General features: G+C 37.6%; 1 pseudogene; it reads left to right on the top strand.

Annotated features, from left to right (window-relative positions):
• Positions 1-1390: 1390 nt before the first annotated feature.
• LOC127238238 (histone H2A.Z-like) lies at positions 1391-2187 on the top strand (annotated as a pseudogene).
• Positions 2188-5836: the final 3649 nt, after the last annotated feature.

The following is a 5836-nucleotide window of genomic DNA, read 5'->3' as shown; positions in this document are numbered from 1 at the left end:
ATTCTTAATGTGATCATCCTTGTGGCTCACTGGAGATATCCCTCATTAAGGTATCTCTTTTCTGTCTCTCCTCTGTTTTTCCCTCAATTTGACCTTCTAGTTCTCTCCTGGTCTCCTCTCTCTCCCTTCTCCCCTCCCCTTTCGTTTCCTCCCCCTCTTCACATGCTCCCTATTTACTCAGGAGATCTTGTCCATTTTCCCTTTATCACAGGCCAATGTCAGCTACTCTGGGGTTGTGTATTGTAGGCTGGTAACCCTTTGCTCTATTTCTGATATCTGCTTTTGAGTGAGTACATACCGTATTTTCTTTCTGTGTCTGGATTGCATCCTTTGTAATGGTTTCTTCTGGTTCCATGCATTGACTAGGAATTTGAAGACTTAATTGTTTCCCTGCTGAGTTGTACTCCATTGTATAAATGTATCAAATTTTCTGTATGCATTCATCATTTGAAAGGTATTTAGGTTTTTTCCAGGTTCTGGCAATTACAAATCATGCTGCTATGAATGTAGTTGAACAGATATTTTTGTGGTAAGAATGTCCATCCTTTGGGTATATGCCTCAGTGTGGAATTGCTGGATCTTGAGGTAGACTGATTCTCATTTCCTGAGAATCTGCCATACTTACCTGTTGTTGGTTTGATATCGTCAATTTGCATCTGTCCAGAAAATTGTCCATTTCTTTTAATTTTGTGGAGTACAGGTTTTCAAGGTATGAACTGATGAATTCTCTGGATTTCGATTGTGTCTGTTTTGTCTGCTTTTCATTTTTGATTTTGTTATTTTGCATATTGTCTCTCTGTTTTTTGGTTAGTTTGGATAGATGTTTGCCTTTCTTGGTGATTTTGTTAAAGAACAACCTTTTGTCTCATTGATTCTTTGTGTTGTTTTCTTTGTTTCTACTGTTGTGATTTCAGACATGAATATAATTATATCCTGTGAGTTTGCCTCTTTTAGTTTTAGAGCTTTTAGGTGTGTTGTTAATCCTCCTGTGTTACTATCATCCAGTTTTGTCATGTGGGTACTTAGTGCTAAGAACTTTATTCTTAGTTCTGTTTTTAAAATGTCCCATACGTCTGGGTATGTTGTGTGTTAATTTTCATTAAATTCTAGGAAGTCTTTAATTTCCTTCTTTCTTCATTGACCCAGGAGTGATGCACCTGAGAATTTTTAAATCTCCATGAGTTTGTAGGCTTTATGCAATTTGTGTTGTTGAATTCTATTTTTTAACCATAGTGATTGGATTAGATACATGGGGTTATTCAAATATTTAAATCTGCTAACGTCTGCTTTGTTGTTGAGCATGTGATCAATTTTAAAGAAGGTTCTTTGTGGGCAGTTTGAATCGCGGTAGGATGGAGGAGTGGGCGCCTGGATCTTGCTGTGAGTCCGCCTGGCCTTGTCTCTTGCTTGCTCGTCCCATCTTCAGCGCGGTCCGAGATGGCTGGCGGTAAGGCTGGAAAGGACTCCGGAAAGGCCAAGACAAAGGCGGTTTCCCGCTCGCAGCGAGCCGGCTTGCAGTTCCCTGTGGGCGGTATTCATCGACACCTGAAATCTAGGACAACCAGCCACGGACGTGTGGGCGCGACCGCAGCTGTGTACAGTGCAGCCATCCTGGAGTACCTCACCGCAGAGGTACTAGAGTTGGCAGGAAATGCATCAAAAGACTTAAAGGTAAAGCGTATTACCCCTCGTCACTTGAAGAATTGGACTCCCTGATCAAGGCTACAATTGCTGGTGGTGGTGTCATCCCACACATCCACAAATCTCTGATTTGGAAGAAAGGACAACAGAAGACTGTCTAAGGATGCCTGGATTCCTTATTATCTCAGGACTCTAAATATTCTTAACAGCTGTCCAGTGTCGGTGATTCCAGTGGACTGTATCTCTGTGAAAAACACAATTTTGCCTTTTTGTAATTCTATTTGAGCAAGTTGGAGGCTTAATTAGCCTTCCAGCCAACCAAATTTCTGCATTCGAGTCTTAACCATATTTAAGTGTTACTGTGGCTTCAAAGAAGCTATTGATTCTGAAGTAGTGGGTTTTGATTGAGTTGACTGTTTTTAAAAAACTGTTTGGATTTTAATTGTGATGCAGAAGTTATAGTAACAAACATTTGGTTTTGTACAGACATTATTTCCACTCTGGTGGATAAGCTCAATAAAGGTCATATCCCAAACTAGTTTTAAACTTGAAAAAAAAAAAAAAAAAAAAAAAAAGAAGGTTCTTTGGCACTCAGAACGAGGTATATTATATAGTATTTAGATGAAATGTTCTATAGATGTCTGTTAAATCCAATTGAGTCATATGTTTTGTTAGTTGCTTAATGTCTTTGCTACGTTTCTGTCATTTAGTCCTGTCCTATGTTTATAGTGAGGTATTCACAGCTCCAACTATAAGTGTGTCGGATTTTATGTGTGATTTGAGTTTTAGTAATATTTCTTTTTATGAATGTTGGTGCCTTTATATTTGTGGCATAATATTCTGAATTGAGATGTCATCTAGATGGATTTTTGTGGTGATGAATATGAAATGACCTCTATTATTACATTAATTTTAGTTTGGAGTATAGCTTTCTAGGTATAAGAATAGGTACATAAAATATTTTTTATGCCCATTTGTTTCGAAAACCTTTTCCGAACTTTTTACTTTGAGATTAGGTTTGTCTTTGAAGTTGAGGTATGTTTAGTGTGTACAGCAGAAAAAATGGAATCTTTCTTCCCATTCATTCTGTTACCTGTGACTTTTTGGAAGCAAATTAAGAAATCAAATATGGAGGGATATTATTGATCAATGATTGTTGATTCTTGTTTGTTTTGAAATTTGTTATCATATGTAGTATTGTGTGTGTGTACCCCACACCTTTTTATTCTTTTGGTAATGAGGAATTATCTATTGCCTATGTTTTAATGGGTGTAGTTAACTTGCTTGGTTGGAGTTTTCCTTCCAATACTTTCTGTATGTCTAGATTTGTGGATGTGTAATGTTTAAATCTGGTTTTGAAATGGAATATCCTGTTTTCTCCAATAATAGTGATGGACATCTTTTCTGATTATAGTAGTCTGGGCATGTATTCATGGTCTCTTAGTGTCTGTAGAACACCTATCGAGTACCTTCTGGTTTTCAGAGTTTCCATTGAGAAGTCAGATGTCATTCTGATAGGTCTGCCTTTGTAAGTTACTTGACATTTTTTCTTTGCAGCTCCTAATATGATTTCTTTATTCTGTATGTTTAGTGTTTTGATTATTATGTTTCTAGGGGACTTTTTTTGGTTTGGGTTATGTTTATTTATTTATTTTTTTGATCCAGTCTTTTGGTGTTCTATTAGCCTCTTGTAGTTTTATAAGCATGCCCCACATTAGCTTGGGAAATTTGTCTTCTATGATTTTGTTGAATAGATTGTCTACGACTTTGAGCTTGGCTTTTTTGCCTTCTTCTATTCCTACTATTCTTAGGATTGGCCTTTTCACAGTGTCACATCTTTCCTGGATATTTTGTGATAGGGATTTATTGGACATAACACTTTCGTTGTCTATGATGCAGTTTTTTTCAGTGAATCTTCCACACCTGAGATTCTCTGTCCTATGTCTCGTGTTCTTTTTAGTTATGCCTGTATCTGTGGTTTCTGGTTGTTTACATGGACATTGTACTTGCAGCATTCCCTCTGTGTTCTTTAACATGTCCATTTCAGCTTTCACCTTTGGGACTATTTGCATTCTATTTTCCCCATTTAACCGTTGTTATTGTCTTGCTTGAATTCAGGCCATTTCCTCCCCCACATTTCCTGGAAACTCATTGTGTTAGCCCTGAATCTCAGTGGATTTTCTTAACCAGAAAATGTTTTATAACATCCTTATTACTGTATTCTTCATGACTCTGAATCCATTTGCCCTATGGTACCAAGGCAGCCACCTGATCGGGCAGAACCTTGCCCTCTTGAATCTTCTTTGACTATGCTTTCCCTGACCTTAGGAACACAAACTCCTTAGGCCCTTTACTTACATATGTTGCAGGGTTGCTCGTAGTTCCTTGCCCAAGATCCCCATTTCCTCAATTACATTGTGTGTCAGGCCTTTATGTCCTTCAGGAAAGATTTGGCACCAATATTCAATTTTGCTGTGCTCTTTTTATTCTTAATTTGTATATTTGAATTTCTTTTTGCCCTGTTTGTTCATTTTCATTGTAAAATTGCGTAAGAGTGATGGCTAATAACCACATGACCATGTCACTATCAGGATATTTTAAAATGTCTTCTGCCATTGAGATTAGTTCAAAGCCTTTCAGTTTAACCTGAGATGATTCATAGGAGAAGGGTAAAAAGCCACCACATACTTTGCAAAAGTACCCCAAGTATGGTGTCTAGCCCAGTTGCTAATACTGTTGCATTGGAAACTTCTTGAGCTAGGCCCTCATAGCCCACATTGCTCTCAGCAATATTATCTTTCATTCCTTGAATTAGATGGCTCATTTGGCCCCCAGGTACAATATCCAATAACTTTCGTAACTCAAAGACCTAAAATCTTCCCTGGTCCTCCAAAACCAGTGCCATCAGGCCTGACACAGCAATACCACATTGCTAGTACCAAATTCTGTCTTAATTAGTTTTATGTTGTTGTGAAAAAAAACACTATAAAAACAACTTACTAAAACACTTTAAACTTGGATGTCATGGTTCCAGAGAGTTAGAGTCCATGGCAGTTATGGTAGGTTGCATGGCTACAGACAGGTAGGCATGTTGCTAGAGCAGTAACTAAGACATCACATCTGATCCACAAACACAAGGCAGACAGACAGCTAACTGGGAACGACAAAGACTTTTTAAACCAAAAACCATCCCTATGAGACACCTCTTTTAACCTGGCCATATCTCCTAATCCCTTTCATAAAGTTCAAATTTGGCCAATTTTATGTAAATCACAACTGTTGCCTTAATTATATCTCAAAGGTTTTGATATTTGTATTTACATTTTTACTCAACTCTTGGGATTTAAAAATTTTTCTTCTGGATTTCTTCAGTGAAACATCAGTTTGTGAACATTATGTACAATTTATTGCCATTGATATCTATTTAATATCAGTTATTTCAATTTTCCTTCATTTTAGGAGACTTGTTGTTTCCTAATATGGGATCAATTTTGGAAGAATTTCAACAGGCTGCTGAGAAAGATGTATTTTTTCAATTTATTCTTTTTAGAATTTCATACATGGGTACTGAATTTATAATATATTTAGTCATGTCTCTTCGCATTCCAAGTACTTCTCCCACACGCCCTCTCAAATTAATGACATCTTTAATTGTTATTGTCACACCCCTGTTTGTGTGAGTGTGTGTGTGTGAGTGTGTGTACATGAGTTTGTGTGTGTGCACGTGGGTTTGTGTGGGGGTGTGTGTGTGTTTGTGTGTGTGTGTGAGAGAGAGATATTTGCTAAGTTGATTTATTGTTGCTCAGAATTATATGTGTTCAGGGTCACCAATTGGGATTGGTTATCTCATCAGGAATCTATCCCTGGGGAAACCTTTCTCCCTCTTTTAGCAGCAGTTAGTTGTCCAAGCTCTTCAGTGCGGATGGGATCTCTCCCCATGTGTGTTGAGTTTTTACAAGATGTCACTGCTTAGTTCTTATTTAGGTGACAATATTGTTATATACTAATGGGTATAGCTTCAGGTCAAATATAGAAAATGGCACCTCACAACAAGCATACAGTCCTATGGCTCTTAGAATGATTCTGTGGTGTCACAAAGTTTGATTTAATAAAAAGTTAAACAGCCAATAGCTAAGCCGGATTTAGGAGGCAGAGAGAAATGTGTAAAGAAGAATGTCGTGTCACCAGGTGGACA

This window comes from Phodopus roborovskii, unplaced genomic scaffold, assembly GCF_943737965.1.
Source record: "Phodopus roborovskii unplaced genomic scaffold, PHOROB, whole genome shotgun sequence".
NCBI lineage: Eukaryota > Metazoa > Chordata > Mammalia > Rodentia > Cricetidae > Phodopus > Phodopus roborovskii.
This window is presented reverse-complemented; position numbering and strand designations above follow the sequence as displayed.